At 40.2% G+C, this 21,079-nt stretch overlaps 1 protein-coding gene and 1 long non-coding RNA gene across 4 annotated transcripts in view; both read right to left on the bottom strand.

Annotated features, from left to right (window-relative positions):
- tmem121ab (transmembrane protein 121Ab) overlaps positions 1–21,079 on the bottom strand; it is a 54,269-nt gene that overhangs the window by 20,755 nt on the left and 12,435 nt on the right. Inside the window, exon 2 of one of the 3 annotated variants that reach the window (XM_063495119.1) lies at positions 9,137–9,177. The exons of the other annotated variants lie outside the window; for them this stretch is intronic. The gene's annotated coding sequence lies outside the window, so the exon portion shown is untranslated. The remainder of the gene's footprint in view (positions 1–9,136; positions 9,178–21,079) is intronic. 3 annotated transcript variants of the gene reach the window in all.
- LOC134643653 (uncharacterized) lies at positions 18,674–19,909 on the bottom strand. Its single transcript, XR_010096386.1, has 3 exons — positions 19,691–19,909; positions 19,459–19,521; positions 18,674–19,075 (listed from the first exon to the last, which is right to left on the bottom strand). It is a non-coding gene; the product is annotated as an uncharacterized LOC134643653 (long non-coding RNA).

The following is a 21,079-nucleotide window of genomic DNA, read 5'->3' as shown; positions in this document are numbered from 1 at the left end:
ACAAATCAATTTAGGTTTTGATTTAGATATTACATCTTATGCTGCTTGACCTCTATTGTGAACACTGCCTTGTGAATCAATTTGAACAGTGCGAAAAAATATTGTCCCATCCTAACTCAAGGTCTCAGATGAAGCCGGGTGGGTGGGAGGTGGTGCTGTTGCAAGCTAAAAAGTCAATCTGATCAATCAGCCAACTGCTGTCAGCCCTTTCAGACGTGAACAGCCTCAATCTGTGGAAATGCTATGCTGGTGCATAACACACACACACACACACACACACACACACACACACACACACACACACACACACACACACACACACACACACACAAAAACCTCAGGCAAGCCTGCACCTTCATAGGCAACAGAGTGTATAGAGGAAGAATTAAAAAACGTCAATTGGTGTTTTTTTTCTCCAGAATATTCTCCATGTTTTCCAATTGATTCTGCCTTTGGGCTGTGCCTTCTGCCTTTATTAACAGATTAAAGGCAAAAAAGTAATCAGAATTAGCAATTCATCAGAAAGTTATTGGCAGTTTGGTCTCGCCAAACTGGGTCTGAAACCATTCAGGCCATAGGCTTCTATTACAGACATCTTTTTTTTTTTTTTTTTGAGCTTAGAGCGGTAGTCAGTGGAAACAGTGTCGTTTGCTACTGCAGTTCTTTTTGAGGTTTGTAATGTCCTCTGACAGAAGCCGAGCCCTATTTAACTGCCTCCTACATTGACACGCAATTTAGTTTTTGCTAATTATAGGGTACAGCGGTCATAAATTATTCCCTGCTCCTTAGCTCTCTCTCACCCGCTCTCTTTCTTCATACACAGACAGAAACACACACACCCACGCGTCCTCACTAATCATACAAACAAAATTACCCATCTGCTGATTTTCACACTAAGCCTGAATGTTGTGCACAATAGGACGGCACGCACTGACTCGCGGTGGGAGAAGGAGAGAAGGAGAGAGCAGGCGAAGAAACAAGAGCAGGGAAAATCCAGCAGTTCATCTCTCCCCTGCTGTTAAAGGCCATTCATAAATACTCAGCCTTCACTCTGCCTCACATTCACAGATTCTGTCAGACTCCGGCGCCTCGGCATATCACAAGAAATGCTTTAAATTATCACAACACAAAAATGCTAGAGACATAAAATGCATCTTGACAAGAGAAAAAGAGCAGAAGCTAGAAGAAGGCAGCACCAAAGTGCCTGCTAACAACAGAACATGCATGAGCTCCCCAGCTATAATAATGAGACTTTCATAGAGCTGATATATTCAGTTTGCATGCAGCAGTAAGGCACTTTCAGACTGTAATGCTGCAAATGCTGAAGCAAAGTGGTTTTGTGTGCCACTATATTGTGGAATAATTGGATCACCTTAGACAGAAAAGCTAAAGACAACGAAGGCATGTCGGTATGGCCAGAAAACATATTTTAAATATATTTATGTCCAGTTTACATGCATACATTATGGAGGATATAGTCTAAAAACCTACTGAATAAATAAATAAGACTTGCGGACCTTACAATACAGCAGTAGCATAATTTTGTTCCTAAAGATTTTGCTTTAGGAGCCAAATCAGTATTCATAAAATAAAAAGGTTATTTCCTCTTTTTTGTGTTTCCAATCAACCTACAGCTCACATTAGGATTAGATTTTATTGCTATATCTAAAGCTATCAGATTTGTCGGTCGCTGATGGATAAGAACGGGAATAAATAAAGAATATTTAAAGCAAAAGTTGTGCCAATGCTACTGTCCACGGCAGCAGCTTATTCACAACCAACAACTCATAACTGGCTGAACTTTGAGATGTGGACCTGGAGCTCTCTGCCATGATTGTGGAGTTGGTGCTTTTGGAGAATTTTCAATGCACTTATCTAACAAGTAATATGACACGCTTTGCAGTTAGCTCTGCAGCCATCCAAGCCATCTGCGCTCCAGTTATGGTGACTGAAATGCTACCATTGTATTCGTATGCTATTTAACACTAATTAGCAGATGCACCACTACAACTGATGGATGCTTACTAATCAACATTGCTAGCATTAGCTGATCACTATAATTATTGCTAATTGTAGTCACTTCTGGCTCTAAAAATATAGCATTATGAGAACCATGATGCTTAACTCAAAGCTTTAAAACCAGAAAAGCTTACCAAACTGTGCCTTCGTTTAAATATGATCTATGATGCTAAATTAGACATTCAAGGAAAGGTTGAAAGGTGTCAAGGAGCTGTGTATTTCTAAATGATCGTGTCAGATCTATGTTGAGTTTATTATTTAATCCAGGTCAATTGGTCTTGACTGACAGCTGGACTTGATGGGCAGGACAAAAATTTAACGAGTTAACATTAGAAGAAGGATTTAGCCACGCGAGGGCTAAACGCAGGTATAAAGAATGCACATATATATTTTTCTCTCTTTTTTTGTCTCTGTCTGTCTGGTCATAAACGTCGAGTATCCACGAGGGGAAAATGCTCCAATTCTCCCATTTCTCTCCTTGAGCGAGCTCACAGATTCCTCCCCTCCTTCCCACTATGCTCCCTCTCTGCCTCTTCATCTCCCTTGTCCTGATTTCTTTCTTATTTCACAGAACCTGTTTGACCTGCGCTGAGGGGCTCCATCTCTCCCTTACTCTCTTCTCACAGAGCCAACGGACTTTCTTGTGCTCCCAATTACAGTGGCTTGCAAAAGTATTCGGCCCCCTTGAACTTTTCCACATTTTGTCACATTACAGCCACAAACATGAATCAATTTTATTGGAATTCCACGTGAAAGACCAATACAAAGTGGTGTACACGTGAGAAGTGGAACGAAAATCATACATGATTCCAAACATTTTTTACAAATAAATAACTGAAAAGTGGGGTGTGCGTAATTATTCAGCCCCCTGAGTCAATACTTTGTAGAACCACCTTTTGCTGCAATTACAGCTGCCAGTCTTTTAGGGTATGTCTCTACCAGCTTTGCACATCTAGAGACTGAAATTCTTGCCCATTCTTCTTTGCAAAACAGCTCCAGCTCAGTCGGATTAGATGGACAGCGTTTGTGAACAGCAGTTTTCAGATCTTGCCACAGATTCTCGATTGGATTTAGATCTGGACTTTGACTGGGCCATTCTAACACATGGATATGTTTTGTTTTAAACCATTCCATTGTTGCCCTGGCTTTATGTTTAGGGTCGTTGTCCTGCTGGAAGATGAACCTCCCCCCAGTCTCAAGTCTTTTGCAGACTCCAAGAGGTTTTCTTCCAAGATTGCCCTGTATTTGGCTCCATCCATCTTCCCATCAACTCTGACCAGCTTCCCTGTCCCTGCTGAAGAGAAGCACTCCCAGAGCATGATGCTGCCACCATATTTGACAGTGGGGATGGTGTGTTCAGAGTGATGTGCAGTGTTAGTTTTCCGCCACACATAGCGTTTTGCATTTTGGCCAAAAAGTTCCATTTTGGTCTCATCTGACCAGAGCACCTTCTTCCACATGTTTGCTGTGTCCCCCACATGGCTTGTGGCAAACTGCAAACGGGACTTCTTATGGTTTTCTGTTAACAATGGCTTTCTTCTTGCCACTCTTCCATAAAGGCCAACTTTGTGCAGTGCACGACTAATAGTTGTCCTATGGACAGATTCCCCCACCTGAGCTGTAGATCCCTGCAGCTCGTCCAGAGTCACCATGGGCCTCTTGGCTGCATTTCTGATCAGCGCTCTCCTTGTTCAGCCTGTGAGTTTAGGTGGACGGCCTTGTCTTGGTAGGTTTACAGTTGTGCCATACTCCTTCCATTTCTGAATGATCGCTTGAACAGTGCTCCGTGGGATGTTCAAGGCTTGGGAAATCTTTTTGTAGCCTAAGCCTGCTTTAAATTTCTCAATAGCTTTATCCCTGACCTGTCTGGTGTGTTCTTTGGACTTCATGGTGTTGTTGCTCCCAATATTCTCTTAGACAACCTCTGAGGCCGTCACAGAGCAGCTGTATTTGTACTGACATTAGATTACACACAGGTGCACTCTATTTAGTCATTAGCACTCATCAGGCAATGTCTATGGGCAACTGACTGCACTCAGACCAAAGGGGGCTGAATAATTACGCACACCCCACTTTTCAGTTATTTATTTGTAAAAAACGTTTGGAATCATGTATGATTTTCGTTCCACTTCTCACGTGTACACCACTTTGTATTGGTCTTTCACGTGGAATTCCAATAAAATTGATTCATGTTTGTGGCTGTAATGTGACAAAATGTGGAAAAGTTCAAGGGGGGCGAATACTTTTGCAAGCCACTGTATATTGAGCATTCGTGGTGCACACCTTGCAATGCGTCTTTAATTTAGTGCTAAGTTTGCTTTCTTCATGTTAACAGTACATTCCAAGACACCAAGAACAGTTGCTTGGGATCACAACTGAACCTACACAACCTGCAGTAACTTTTTTTAATGACTTAAAACAGTCATGCACAGATGAGAGGAGCCAACCAGGGTGTTTAACAGAGCATGTCAAAGCAAAATTCCTTTGTTGCAGAGGCGACCTGTCTCCTGGCAGTCTGGGGTGCAATATTGAAGAGCAAGGCTATAATAAAGACCTGGTTCCCTGTAGAGAAAACACTCGTGGCCAGTTTCACAGACAAGGATTATGTCTGGTCCTAGACTAATTTGCCTTTTCAGCAGACGTCTCTGTTGAGAAATCTCTTTAGTTGGTGACTATGCGTAACTGGCCCCCTGTGTCTCTCTCCTGAAGTTTCTTCAATTCAAGTGTGTGGCCTTTCTCCTCCTTTCTCTTTGTGAAAGCCGTAGACTGACTTAAGCTTGCTCCATCCATATTCTCACCCCACTCCCCCTGGCGAGGAGTCTAGATTTAAGACTTCAGCAGATAGCACAAGTTGTACAGCTCAGGCGTATTCATCATGTTAAATATCTCTTAGCCTTCCGCTCTCTCGGTGTAGATTATTCAAATGACGGCTCCCTCATATTTGGAATTAGGCTGTAGACATATCGGCTCATAAATTGGCCCGATCCGACAACCCTCTCCAGCAGCAAAGAACTCCCGTGATGTATGCTCTTGTGTGTCATAATGTACTATTATTCCGTTTCGAACATGCTAGTGGGCCCTGTGTCTGTGTCAGCTGTCCAGATTAGAGTCATAAAACTTGGTGCTTAGATGATCTGACATTTCACCCAGGCTGTAAAATCTCCACAGGCTGATCATGCTTTCAAAGTGTAAATCCAAAGCTTGCAGTAAGAGCGCTGAGACAGGGTTGTGCATGCTAATGGTATGGTAAATTTGTGTCTGTGACCACAGTACAACTGGGTGTGTTCACTTTTATTTGTAGTGTACGTGCATTTATCCCATTTACTCAAACACATCCTCTGATGAGGTCTGCATGAATTTATATATGGAGGATTTAAAAGACCTAAAACAAGAGGTGTTTAGGAATCTTAGCTCTGATTGAATGTATTCATCCATGATGACTGAACACATGTGTGCACAATAAACTGTACAGTATATGCATGAATAGGTATTTGCCTAGCTACTGCTTTTGTCCCTGTATGAGGACTTCAAACTTTCTGTGAATGTTCAGTGCACTCCCCTATACTGTTTGTGTTCGTGTCTGCGTGGCATGATCAGTATCTCCACAATCCATCGGGTGTGGTGGAAGCAGGTTGTACAAGGGAAGGAAAAGGGACAATGAATGACATTGACAGGCGATGTGCTCCAGAAAGTCTCCCTTTTCTAGGGACAGCGAGCTGATCGCTGATAGCAGATGTGTGTGTAATTGCAGAGGGGCTGGGCGCCCTGGATACGTCTCCTCTCCTCTGCCTGCCAGGAAGCTAAGCCCCCTCCAGAGCCCCCAATCACTGCCTTAATTAGAGGCCTTATCTCTGTCAATCACAGTGCCTTTCGCTCTCCTCTGCGGCCCGCTGCACGGATAACAGGGTAACAGGCCTGGTCAGGACGGTGCGGTGTCACTGAGGATGAGGAAGAGTGGAGACAGGAACGAGAGGGTGAAACGCCTCAGGGGGCTGACAGAACTAGAGGAAGGATCAGAACGATGTGTGTTTGTATGTCACCGCGTGTGTGCTCATGTGTGAATGTGCTGTGCTTGCACAGGGTGGTGGAAAACTGTAAAAGTGGAGGTAAGGATGGAAAATGTCTTTTTAATTCAAGTAAGCCTAGCATCCGAAGATCCATCTATACAGATCTACTGAGCGAATGCGCTGGCTCAGTTGGAAGTTAAGTGCTTTGCTCAATGGTAACTCAACAGCAGCTATTGACTGAAAGCAGCACTGAGTGTATTTACCTTCCCCTCCCACATTTTTCTAGTTTCTTCTCATGGCTGTCAGGCACAGGAGCATTTATTTACCCTTGAGGATACTGCCAAGTCTAAAATAAAATGATACAATTGCAACCACAATTTACTGTTTATATGGGATTAAACAGGCAAAAACTAGTTAAACTTGGTTTAACATGCTAATAATGACACTATCCTGGGCAATCATATCAAAATTCATAGATAATCTCCTATAGATAGTGACCTTTGGACTCACTGCTCCATCCATAAGAGATGTATATATTAAAACAATTATAAAAATGTAAAGATTTGGCTCAAAAGGCCATTATATTGCCACTATTCAGTTCAACACTGAATTTCTCTGTGAGAAGCACAACTGTATTTGACAAGAGGAATGCTGCTTCTCATATGTTCAAACATTGCTTTGGATTCATTCAGTGAGTGACACGAGAAGATTAATGACTAAATATGAGCTTTGCATGAGATGCTCTTTGCTCAGCTGAGCTTGTAACATGAGGGCTGAAGGTGGTAACCTAAACAAAAAGGCAGACGCGGCCCAACTCAAAAGGTTTAAACAGTCTAACATATGCAGAGCCTGTTATTTCTAATATTACATCACATGAGAAAGAAATCAGCGTGTGGCTTTGCTCGGCATTTCTAATACTCTAATACTAATTATTTTGTCCTCAAGTTATCATCCACATAGTTTAAGAAAAGGTTTTATCTTGCACTCAACTACAGTAGATAAAAATACTTTGTTCTCTGAGGAAGGGTTTTAGAAAAATCTGATGATTTGTGTTGCTGTTTCTCAGAAAAATAAATATGATCAAAGGATTTTAAACATGAGTCTATCTAAGGTCATGCAAATGGACAGAAATAAACTCTCAGCACTCAATCCCCCTACTCATAAAAATTCTAGTTGTGATTTTGACCTCTATTTATTCACCCATCCTCCAGTCTCTTAAAAATGTTGTTATATAAAACACTGGCACATCCTGTCTACTGGCCCTACTTTTGTCAAAGAGTTTGTTAATTCTCCATTATTCACTTCAAAGAAATCGAGTAATTTCAGAGATAAATTTGTAAAGTCCCATTTTTCAAGTCCTCTTTCCCCTGGAAATGTTCCATGTTTGAACTGTGTGAACTATGATGCCACGATTAAAGAGGAACATTTATCACACAGCCCAAAAAACCTTCAAAGAATCTCATGCAGGGCCACATGCAGTATGTAGTTGAGTTAATAACATGTTGATTTTATTATGCAGAGAAGACTATTAGAGATTTGAGAAGACAAGAGTAGCATTAGAAATAATAACGAGGGATCTCACATAGCTACAGTTTTTCCATTCTGTTGGACATAGTGTTCGCCATGTATGGTTCAGGGGTATTGAAGTGAGGCAACGATAGAAAGGGGAGGCTTCTTCAAAGCGAGGCCTGTTGGATATATCATCAAACAGTGTATCCTGCAGGATTAAAAGAGCAATTGTTGTGTCTCGTTATTTCAGTATTTCATCTGTCTTTAGTGAGATGTCTTGTATTCCTTATCAGACGTCCTGGGGTAATCAGTTTATTTATGTGCGCAATCGTGCACAGTGGCACAGAATAAGACATTTGGTCATTTTTCTTATAATGGTTATGGGTTATTTTCACTAGACTCTATCTAATGTTCAGGGTTTAGTTTATTCTGCAAGTGTTTTCTGTATGTTGACCTGTTATTGACGCAGAACTTCGACAATCTCTATTTTTATGGCCCTGAGAGGCCAAACGGACTGCAACTTAAGAAAACACCAGCAATAAGAAAAATGCTGCAAAAGCACACAAAACACAACGGAAATAGGAAAAACGACAACGGAAATAGGAAAAAAGAAAACAGAAATAGGAAAAAACACAAGGGAAGTGTTTCTGGAGAGACAATAACCTGACGGACCAGTTGCAGGAACCCAAAACATGGTAGGCCTGTTTTATCATGATTCATATAATACTGATGACGGATTTTTAGGCTAATATTTAGGCTAACACACTTACCTCTCATCTTTTCTTTCCTCACAAAACTGATAGATCCTCCACTTCTTTTAAGTGTCTCCCAGCGCAATTCTTAGCATATTTTGGTTCCTGCAACTGGTCCGTCGGGTTATTGTCTCCCCAGAAACACTTCCCTTGTGCTTTTGGAAATCTGTTTTTTCCTATTTCTGTTTTCTTTTTTCCTATTTCCGTTGTGTTTTGTGTGCTTTTGCAGCGTTTTCTTATTGCTGGTGTTTTCTTAAGTTGCAGTCCGTTTGGCCTCTCAGGGCCACCGTACATAATAATAATAATAAACTTTATTTATAAAGCACACTAAAAAACCAAGGGTATACCAAGGTGCTTGACAAAAATAAATAAAATAGGAAAAAGGAGATGGAAGGGAAAAGGCACATATCAATTATAAAACCTTGACAGTCATAATACACAAAAGTAGTTAACAAAGCATAACGGATAAAAATGTATCAATGCACACCAAATATTAGCTAGGTGGAAAAGCAAGATTAAATAAATAAGTCTTCAGTCGTGATTTAAACAATGGCATAGAGTCAGACGCCCAGATAGCAACAGGAAGATTGTTCCATAAGACTGGGGCAGCTACAGCAAATACACGGTCGCCGTGAGACTTCAGCCGAGAATGAGGTTGCTCCAGAAGAAGTTGGGTAGCAGATCTAAGTGCACTGACAGGAGTGTGTAACCTAAGAAGCTCATTGAGGTAGCTCGGCGCCAAATTATTGATAATTTTGTATGTGAAAAGTAGTATTTTAAATTGAATACGGTATTTAAGAACAAGAACAAGAGCAAGATCAGGAGTGATGGAAGAAAATTTCATGCTACCTGTCAAAAGGCGTGCCGCCACATTCTGGACAGTCTGCAATCTAAGGAGAAGAGAGGAGGAAAGGCCAATGTAAAGAGAGTTGCAGTAGTCCAACCTGGAAGTCACGAATGCGTGAATACGTTTTTCCTGGTCATTATGTGGAATAGAGCGCTTAGCCTTAGAAATGAGGCGCAGCTGATTAAAACTAGACCTCACTACGGCAGACACTTGCTTGTCAAATTTAAACGAGCTATCCAGTAATATGCCCAAATTACTGGCATAATCAGAAGGGGAGCTAGCAAAAGGCATCAGAGCAGCACACAATTGGTCGCGGGGGATTTTACTATCGAACACCACGATCTCCGTTTTCTTTTCGTTCAGGACAAGAGAATTACTCTTGAACCAATCTTTAACCTCACGCATGCATTCACGAAAATAGTGAAAAGACATGGCAAGATCGTTAGTAATCTCAAAATAAATCTGTATATCATCAGCATAGCAATGAAAGGCAATATTATACTTCTCAAAAATTGCTCCAAGAGGGAGCAGATATAGTGAGAAGAGAATAGGGCCTAATACAGATCCTTGAGGCACACCACAGCGTACAGGTACCGAGGAAGGTGAGAAGTTGCCCAAATTAACCGAGAATGACCTGTCAGCGAGATAAGATTTAAACCAGTTGAGGGCAGTGCCTCTTATACCCAGAGTATGCTCAAGTCTTAGTAGAAGAATGTTATGATCCACCATATCAAAAGCAGAGGAAAGTAAAACCAGGACCACAGAGCGTCCAGAATCAGTGCTTACAAGAAGGTCATTGAGAACTCTAAGCAAGGCCGTTTCAGTGCTGTGCCGTGGCTTAAAGGCAGACTGAAATTTCTCTGCAGTGTTGTTCGCGTCTAAATACGTCTGAAGCTGAGAAAGAACTAGTCGCTCCAGGATCTTGGACAGAAGCTTAGAGATTGGTCTATAGTTCAAAAGATCATAACAATCAAGATTCTTTTTTTTCAGAATAGGCTGGACTACAGCATGCTTACATCATACATCATCATTTCTTTCAGTTTGTTATTCGATGAGTCGATGATTGTCAGGTGTGATAAGAGATGATCGTTCCCTCATATGGTGCTTTAATGTCTGGCTGAAATGCACTACTGTACATTTTATCCATCTGCAGTTCCACAGTGACATAGCACTGCAGAACGAGACCGTGGCACCATTTCTTTTTAATTGCAACTCTTTTGTTCTGTCCATCTGACAGCCTTTTTAGAAACTGAAAAATACAGGAGGCAGAGGATGTAGGAATTTAGCTGGTTTCTTAAAACAACAACAACAACAACAACAACAACAACAACAACAACAAAACCCCTAAAAGTCAAAAGAAAAAAGCCCAAATAAAGGACCATCCTCTGAACAAACACCAACTAAAAATTGTTTGAAGAGGGAATTTTTCCTGTGTGAAGCTTAATCATACGTTGTCTCCCTTAACTGGTACTCAGTTATCAAAAATTTGGAAACCCTTGTCCTTGTTGATGTTACGAAGGCTACAGGTATTATTCTTGTTTGTCGAGGGTAGTGGAAAATACTCTTTTTCAGTTCTCCGCACTGATTCAACTGATGCACTTTCCACAGTGTATCCCGTTGACGATATAATTCACACTCTTGAGCTGAACGGCTCTCTTTCTCTTTGCCCTGCTCAGCCTAGAATCAGCATTTCCGCAACAACACTTCCTCTCTACTACAGAGCGGCAACACCTTTCACAAGATGATTCATTTGGCCTACTTGTTCACTGAAATCCTGTTTACTGTTTGGTTTAGCTTGAGAAGAGATGGCAAAAAAGAGGCAGTATTTTTTTAGTCGTCATATAGAGCCGCGATGTCAAAGTCATTTACCTCATGGACCACAAATAGCTCAATTTGATTTCAAGTGGGCCCAACCGGTGAAGCCAATGCATAATGACTTATTTAAATAACTTCCAAATGTTTTCTTTTCTTATGAAAAAGTACAGCTATACTCTAAAAATGTTTTTCCACATTCAGCCAGTCTAGTGTCATTACAAAGAAATGCTAGCGTGGTAAATCAAAAACATGCCGTCACGGTTCTTTGGCTTAAACCATCTTACTTGCGAGCTGATGGCAGGCCGTGGGTAATGTCTTTGACAGTAGGAAGGCTGTAAAACTGATGATGATTCAGACCTGTGGCTCCTATGAAATTAACAGTTTCTCACTCTCACGAGGTGATCCATACTTAATGCAACACAACGCTGCATTAAGACTGGGAAAAAAAGGGGGGGAAAATTATGCCCTCTTTCTTTCTTGTACAAAGCCATCCAGTCGGCAGGATTGAAACCTGTTACGGGCTGGTTCAGGCTTTCGCACCCATGATATAGACTTTATATGGAGTGCCGTCATTAATTCTGGAGGTGGCTAATTTCTTCTGACAGGAACACAAAAGATGTCCAACTGAAAGCACATTAAATCCACTTCACTTATGCTACATTAAGCAGTGTTGGATTAACATTAGCATACCTTTTTAGAAATGTTAGGATGCTGTTTGCATGTAATAGTTTCCCTTAGCTGTTTCTTGGCATTTCTTTTCAATGTAATGAGTTAAGCTCATGGACCACTTTGTTTTTCCAAGAACCAGTAACTTCAGACAGGCAGACACATTAATGAATGTAACTAGGCTCTCATTAATGCCAGTATAGCAGTAGGAAGCTTATTCTAATCAGGAGCTGAACTGTGGGATTCCAGATGCTGCAGACCACTGAATAAGACTTTAAACTGTGCATAGTCCATTTGTCCATTCCAATGTTTTTTTTTATTAGAAAGTTCATCTGGTTTTTATTTATTGATAAAAAATGCAAAAGAATTTTATCCTGGTTGAAATATTCTTTATTTAGGCCCGAGTGCTGACAGTGTAAAGGCTCTATTATGTCCATCCAGTTTGTTAGTAGGATTACTTGCAGCCTTTACAAGGACGTATACGCTCTTGAAAGTACAGGGAATGTACGTAAACGGGAGCTGTGTTTGAAATTTCGTACACACATAGCAGAAAACAGACAAAAAAGCCTCCATGACCTAAACCCCAAAGGAAGTTTGATTTGAAGAGAACGTTTTGATGCCATTTTTGTCATTTTCAGGGGTTATACTTTTTGAAATTTCTCCTGGGGATTTTATTTACTTTGTATTTGGTCAGTGTCAACTACAGACCCTCCAAAGCTATAATGACTAATAAGGGTTCACACAGATAAGGTGCAAGGGCCCTTAGTTTGACAGTGAATATCTTTGATATTGTTTATGTGGATATTTATGCTGTTTTTATCGATAACATTTCCTCTAAACAGCGAATATGTGGAAAAATGCAAAAATGTAAATAAACATGGTATAATACTGCAAATGCAATACACAGGGGTGTTTTCTCTCTCTCTCTTCAGACCACTAAAACTTTGAAAAAGTATAATTTAATATATGACTACAGATCACTACAGATTTGTCCTTGGATTTACTCCATTAACCATGAGATGTCAACTTCCATTTCCTTACTGAAATCCATTCATGCTCATTTAAGTTTGGTTTGCATTCTCAGTCCAAAGAATTTAGACTCCAGTTCACCTCAAAGACGACTGGGACCTGCAATTTGGGGTCCTGCATATATATGAGTGAAGAGTAAAATGAGATAATAGTTTATAAGATGATCCCATCGTAGAGATATGTGAACAGATTGTGTAAATGAAGGTGAGAAGTTGAGGTTAAGTAGGAGAGATTGAAACAAAAGGACAGATGTGTGGCGATGAAACTTAAGTACAGGATAAAAAGGCGGCTGAGGCCAGAGGTGTAGAGGGCTGGAACATGTCCAGAGAGAGAGTGAAACAAGGAGAGCGAGGAAGGAATCCTCTCCCTCGCTCCATCTCAATGTCTCTCCATGCCAGTTCTGTCTGGGCACCTCTTCAAAATCAATTTAAGAAATTACCATTCAGCCGGAGTTCCGTCATTAGGATTTTATAATTTCATCTTCCTCCTCCAATGCCTTTATCCCAAAGCCCCTCAGTTCATCTCTGCAGCACAACCCTGGTGAATAATTAACCGCAGCCGTGAGCAGAAAGACGATGAGCGACAAAAGCGTTCTATCATTCACACACAGGCGCACACCTTTGGCGGCGGCGGCGGCGTGCTTTTAAGTCTCTTTCTCTGTCTATCTCCGTGCAGTTTTACTTATATCTGACATACCATGCCTCTCATTTGCAGGCAAACATGCCAGAACTCTGAAAGACAAAAACAAGCAGAACTCACATTCCCCTTATCGTATGCACGCACGCTTGCTTACTGTCTGTCTGCTCTGCACTTCCTCTGTTTCCTAAAATGAGAGGTAGGTGGGGCTGGAGAGGGTTGATATAGGACAAGCAACACCTCACTCTCTAAGATCCCATGGTGACATAGCAAGTTGGCAAGCCCGTTCACCAATACAGGCAATGGGAGCAGGGCTGGGGCTGGAAAGACAAAGCCTCAGTTGCCTGAAGTGTAAAGCTCTGCAATTACTGCTGCTAAGGGGTGCATGAGGTGACGGTCTTAGTCTAGAGTTTAGCTTTGAGACCTGATGTGGGCAAACATGCTTTGTGACAATCAATAGGACAGGTCAGATGGATTCTCTGCAGTCCTGCCCTTTCCAGACTTTCCGAAATCAGCTGACTCTTAGTGGAGCACAGGCATTTATCTGGGAGCCGTTTGGTTAATGGGTCTTTGGTGTGTAATATCTCCCGTAAACAACAGTAGTGATTACTCATATTCTGCTAACATGGGTCCAGCATGTATAGAAAAAATATGCTAATGTTTATCCAAAGAATAAATTGGCAGATTCAAGCAATGGCAGGGAATGAGAGATCTATTTAACAGATGTAAGTAGTTCTACAAAGACAATACATTTCTTTTCTTCTATTGGCCTTACTGTTTTCTATTGAATTCTTATTATTGTTTTTCTCCCTGCTGAATGTTTTCATTCAATTCCAGCTGGGTTTTTTTTTTAAATGTCTTTAAATGATCAATTATTTTGATTCATATATGTCTGCTTTCTTTCTTTTCTAATTGGTTCTCTTTGTGGTGTGATGCTTTTCTTTTTTTTCTTTTTGTGTCTCATTGTTTTTTTCTCTTACATGCCTCTGCAGTGGCCACAGGCATTATGTGCTTGAGTTGTTTGCCCATCTGTTCTATTCTCGTGAACTCGATATCTCGCCAATATTACGGCAGAGATGTTCACGGGGGTTAAGGATGAAATTGTTAGGTTTTTGTGGTCAAAGGTCATTCTAGCCCCACAAAACACATCTTGCATAATTAATGTGCATGAAAATTCATACATCAGTGATTAAAGAGGCTAATAATGATGTAACGATGATCAATTTGGCTGATCGCTGATGCTGAATTTTTTTGTTGTCATTTATTTGTTCTTATTGTAAAAACAACTGAACTGTTTTCCAGTCTTTCAGCTCGTATTTGAACATTTAACCACTGTAAATTTAATGTGACACAACAGATAAAAATCAGCCACTCTCAGTGATAAATCCATCTATCCATTTTCCACAGCTGGGGCAGCAGTCTAAGCAGAGACGCCCAGACCTCCCTCTCCCTGGCGACGTACTCCAGCTTTTCCTATAGGACACAAAGACATTCCCAAGGCTGCGAGAGATGTAATCTCTCCAGCATGTCCTGGGTCTGCCCCGGGGCCTCCTCCTGGTAGGACAGGCTTGAAGCACCTAGTAGATGCCCAGGAGGCATCCTTCCCCAAACCACCTCAACTGGCTTTCAATGTGGAGGAGTAGCAGCTCTACTCTGAGACCCGTATGTCAGACAGTGGAGGAAGCTAATTTCCACAGCTGTACCTGCAATCTTTTGGTCTCTACCCACAGCTTGTGGCTATAAGTAGGTGTGGGAACATAGACTGACCAGTAAATTGACAACTTCAACTGAACTTCAGTCAGCTTTCACACTCGGCTCTCTCTTCACCACAGCAGTAAAGGGTCTGCATCACTGCAGACGCTGGAACAATCTGTCTTTCAGTCCACTCCACTCTCCCCTCACTCATGAAAAAGACTCTGAGATACTTCAGCTCCTCAGGTGCTATTGATATTTACCTGGTGTATTAGTGAATCTCTAAGAATAATGATAAAATTTTACACATTTGTCCAAAACCATGAATTTATATCCTAAATGACCAATGCAGCTTTATTGGAACATCATAAAACAACAGTGGAAAACCAGCTATTTTTCGATATTCCATGCGGTAATTTAACGACAGAAGGAGAGATGGAAGTAAAGTGCACCATATCAAGAAGGTGTACAACCAAGGAATAATAATTTTAGTTTGAAAATGAAAGCTAATAGCTATACGAATAACATACTAGCATATGCAATAAATGAGAAGTTTTGCTCAACATTCTCTGTCCCCAGCTGAGACAGTGTACTCTGGTACCTGCTGAATTGTTATCTAACTCCAACAGCAGGGCAAAATTTACATAAACAGATCTCTGAGGACCATGAATGATTTTAGTCATCCTCCTGAATTTTTCTCTACTGCCATCAGTAGGTTGACAATAGCGACTCAGACTATAATCTCTCCAGAACTACTCCAACAGGCTGACTTGCCATGAAGTTTGTTACACTCATTCTTGGTTTTTCATAAACTTTAGGTGATCCAGCTTTTCATCTACTCCATTTAGACACTCAGAAATTCAGTTTATTTCATACTTTGGTTACCTCTATTTAGCATAAGCATTGCAGCCTGCTAGCATGCTGGCACACACTTGAAATGCAAAGTGCTGTTTCACTTGCAGAGGAAAGTACTCAGCGTTTTAAAGCGAGCAAAGGATTGTTTTCATCTATACAACAATGGAAAACAGAAGCTGTTCTGGCTGGCTCCACAAAATTCTGGAAAGCTTGCTAAGGGTAACTGATTGGTTACTGTCTCTGTCTGGAATCAGACCACTGCAGAGAAACGAGTTGCTGCCAAAAGAATAATGTTCCAAAGGATGTAATCTGGGAACAAATCAGTCAGGAGTTACTGGCAGCTCTGCATTTAAATCACAACCCTCAGTTGTGATAGAAAGTTATAGGAACACCAAAAATAAATAGAAAGTTAAAGTGTGAAATACCCATTTGGCCTCATTATGAACGGGCAACACTTAAGAGGAAAGACACAAACTGGAGAAAACATGTTTACCTAAAATATATAATAGGCTGAATATTTAGCTTCTATCCCTTTCAACATGAAAACAGGATAAGCCTCTCTGATATTGTTGGCATGTGGAGATTTGTGTGTGCTTGGGCTTAGGGTGGCAATGTCGGCCTGACTGAATACCCCGCTCTCAGATGATGTTCACTGCACTAAATCAACGCTACTTACAGTAATGTTAGGCCTGTAAAACAAGTGTAGAAACTGTTGGACAGATTGCTTGCGACTGCTACAAACTAGGTGGAATTTGCAGATTGTAAGTGGCATGCAATCATTCTTAATAATACACGTTCCCCAAAGTGTTGACTAATTGGAACCATTAAAATCTTGACACCAGTGGTTAATTTGTTTCCTTGTGTTTTATAGAGATCATTTGTCCCATCGGAAAGCTCTGATGAAACATTAGGCGAATATGCCAGTAAATAAGTCCGATGGTGTTGAAGCGGCTTGAACAAGGAGCAGCCCAACATCTCACACCTCCCAAAATCTGTAATGCCATCAGTTGCTGGTATTTTGTCACGTGGAAATATGTAGATCAGTCGTCATGGCGAGCAGGACCTTTGCAAATGTGCTGAGACCCAAATGGGAAAATAGTCAGCTTGACCTTTCTGTGAAATCCTTATGGAGAACACAGTGAAATATCTTAATTAGAAAGAGATGGAGTTGCTAAGAACACACATTGATCAGGCAGAAACCACAGCTGTCTGCAGGGCTAGAAATGGGGGTGGGGGGCACAAAGCAGGGCTTGCTGTTAGACAATAATCATGAATCATGTTAACTCTGCTCTGGAATGAAGAATGGGATGAGTATCTGTGCAAAATAGTTTTTTAATACAGACACAGAGCGCTCCCAGCCCACACTGTACATAACAGAGCCTAATTTGATTTAGTTAAATTTCAGATAATAAATAAACAATAGACTGTAGGCTTTAAACCCACTCTGACTGAAAGCAGAGGCAGGAAAAATGGTGACATGAAACAGCGATGCCCTGCCAATCATTTCAACAATCTGTAGGTCCTGTTCATTGTCAGCAGGTTATAAAAAGCCCAAAGACAAACCATACAGTCCAGGACTGTGTCTGAAATCACCCCGTTCACTCTTTCACTATTCACTTTTCATGTTATTGTCAAATACTTTGTGAATACAATTAAACACTCAGAATTCAGAACTGAATTTTGAATGCAGGGAGTAGCAGTTCCTCTAAAACACCCAAATTATTTATAACACATGTTATTTTCTGCTTCAATATTATTTATTTATTCATTATTATTATTATTATTACTACTAATAATATTATTACATAAGTTGTGGGTTAGGATGTAACTATAGCCCGACCAGTCTCATAACAAAGTGTCTATTTATTTTTTATCTTCCTGGACTCAAAATCGTCTTAGCGAGGCTGAATTTGTAAGTAATGTGTTTCAAAAGTAAGTATACTTCATGTCATAATCATGAAGAAAGTGGGGAAGTGCAATAATTGCAACCAAGAAAGCGAAAGCTTTAAAGGATGTGGCAATCAAAGCATAATTTAGTAAAACTTCTGTTCAGAAACAAATCAATTTCAAAAACCATTTTCAAAAATAAGGCAATGCTGGATTCATTGGATCAAAGATGATTTCACAGTGTCCTATGATGTGGATATTTTTATGTAATATTTTTTCTATGTTGTATTTGAGGACCCATCCATTTTATTCAATTTAGGGTCATCGGTGGGGTTGAAGCCTATCGCAGATGTCATACACTGTAAAATCTAATTAGTTCCCAGAACTCAAAAAAATTATGGAAACTCGTTGCCTCAAAAAAATTGAGTAAAGCTTAGCTAAAAATGACTAAGTTAGGACAACGTATTTATTTTGAGTATTCTGTACAAGCTCATTTGTTCCCAGAACTCAAAAAAATTGGATCAAGTTTACGTAAGATGACCAAGTTAGGGCAACTTACTCATTTTGAGTACACCCTACTCAAAATGTACACAGCCGTGTTAGTTCCCAGAACTCAAAAAAATTATGGAAACTCGTTGCCTCAAAAAAACTAAGTAAAGCTTACTTAGGATGACTGTTAGGACAACTTATACATTGCAAGTCTGCAGTATTAAGAATAACTTGATATTTCTGACTTTCTGACAATACTAATTGTTTACCTACTGACAAACATTTCAAGTTCAACTAAATGAAAAAACAATTTGTGGTACCATGAATATCATTAAAAATAATTAACAACACTTTTGTAATGATGTTAAAATGAGCACAACTTTTATTTTCAAACACAACAAAGTACAACAGCCAACATACTGGACACTGTTCTGCTGAATAAAAATTATATTGCCATCACTGTTATAATCTTACAATGAAACAAAGTCTTAGATGTAATTATTCTGAAAATAAGTTTAGGCCTACCACAAGTTTGTTTTGTACTTACATTATTTATATAATCAACATAAAATATTTATTGTTCTGTCACAAGTGCAGTCTCTAATTTAAACAACACATTCGTTTTTCATTCCAACACAGGAGCTGGAATGCTGTAATATTTTAAGGATGGCTTGTTTCCAGTCCAGGCATTACTGCCTGAATGACTATCATGGATCGAGGTGATCCAAATGTAGGTGCAGAAGAAAGTCTTTAACTTCCCTTAAGTACAGTGGCAGTGGATGTGGGTTGGAGATGCAATGAGCTTGAACCTGCAGGCGACCATCTTCACTGACCACACCATCTGTGACGGGGGACTCATCTCTCCTGGTGTCCTGCAAGCAAACAATCATATTTTTTGGAACATGAACTTAATTGCTTTCTTAAAACATTTTTTCTGCATTTGGGATAAAACAGACTCCAATTTAGACAATCTCAGGCTCCCTCCCCGCCGGAGAGGTGACATTCAATGTCCCAAATTGTCAGTCTGGATAGCCGTGACCACCACGCAACACACAATATTGTCATGAAAGAATAATTTTAAAAAGGGCTATGCAAACATGGGCAATAACTTTCATTCTAATGATGTGCAAAATGATTTTGGGTACAAAACAAATTTTGCTGTTAGAAAACTTGCAGACTTCACTATATACAGTGTAGACCCTCTAAACTAAGTTTGAAGAAATGCACACCAAACTGTTGTTGTTTGTTTACTTACACAGCATGTCTTGTAGAATTAACTGGAGTCACAGCAACAGCATAGTGCAGTCATATCTCAAGTCTAATAACAGAAGACAGGAAAAGATCAGTAAAGAAACAACTTCCCCAAACCAAAGCACAAACAAAACAATAAGTAAAACAGGCTGATCTAAAGTATGATTAAAGTTCAGCCTGATAAATATAAATGTCACTGACAGTTGCTAATATATTGGAAAACCAAAAATACTTACCACTGAGTTGATGTCTTTCTGTCCAACAACAGGAGTGCTGGTCCCGAGCCTCAAAGACAGTAAGAAGCAAGCAGAGGGAGAAAAAACAGAACATTTTTCAGAAACTGATTTGATCCTTAATGGCTGTGCAATCATTGTAACATAGAATTTGCTTATGTTGTTAAATCAACGCTAGATTTGACATTAATAGATGCCACAGATGTTCTAAAGCTGCCACAAAGCATGAAAAAATAGACGTCTCCGAAAACGTCGGAGCATTTTTGCAAATGTGATGTCTTGATAAATCGAGCAGATATTTGAAATTCACACAGCTACATTCTTGCCTGAAAATATCTTAAAAGTTTATTTTGTGACCCAGAAAAAGTAATACGTTTTTCAGCAGTGCTCCTCCGCCATTGCCGCGCTTACAAGTGCGCACAGGCTCCGACAACCGTGGCCGACAAATGCGATCCTCTTTTTCACCAGACTACCCTTTCTGGGTCACAAAATAACCTTTTAAGATATTTTCAGGCGAGAATGTAGCTATGTAATGCTCAAATATCTACTTAATTTATCAAAATATCACATATTTGCAAAAGTGCTTCCACGTTTTCGGAGAGCTCCGTTATCCACCCCCCACACCCACACCCACCCCACCCCTAACGGCTGCACCTCCCAAAGAATTTTGTCTGGGCTCTTATCTCACTTATTTATTTCAAACAATCAACAAAAAAATTCACCGACGTATTTTTATGTAAGGTTTTTAAGGCTGTGGTGTTAATTTTTAAGTAACATGAGCCCAGCGGCAGCAGCAACGCTAGGCTAACACTAACTAGCTAGCAAGATTATAAACCTGGTGCTAAACTAAGAGAAGCCACAAAATCAGTTTGAATAAGAGTAAACATTTACTCACCAAGTCAGTAAAGATCCACAGCAATGACAACAATAATATCTCCAGGTTTGCTCAATATATTCCATAACAAATGCTGGCGCCATGAACATGCGGACTGATCCGGGAGGGAGGAGAACGGCAGTCACGTGGCATTTTCAAAACACATCTTTCATCCTTCCGCCCTGAGAAGCAAAACTTCCAGCTTACTTAGTTTTTCTAAGTTAGGACAACTCAAATTAATCGAGTTTATCAGCATTTTTGCATAAAAAGTACTGGTAACTTATTTAAATTGAGTTCTAATAACAAATTGATAAAAATTGAGTTCAGCCTATTTAATATTTTTAATTAAACACAATATTACATTTTACAGTGTAGGGCAAAAGGTGGTGCACAACCACTGACAGTCATTGATGCTCACAATCAGACCTTTCGACGGCTGCTAATTTAGGCTAACATGCATGCCTGTGGACTGTGGGAAGAAGCTGGAGTTCCCAGAGAGATCGAACACATGCATGGGA

This window comes from Pelmatolapia mariae, linkage group LG15 (assembly GCF_036321145.2).
Source record: "Pelmatolapia mariae isolate MD_Pm_ZW linkage group LG15, Pm_UMD_F_2, whole genome shotgun sequence".
In the NCBI taxonomy this organism is placed as follows: Eukaryota; Metazoa; Chordata; class Actinopteri; order Cichliformes; family Cichlidae; genus Pelmatolapia; species Pelmatolapia mariae.
This window is presented reverse-complemented; position numbering and strand designations above follow the sequence as displayed.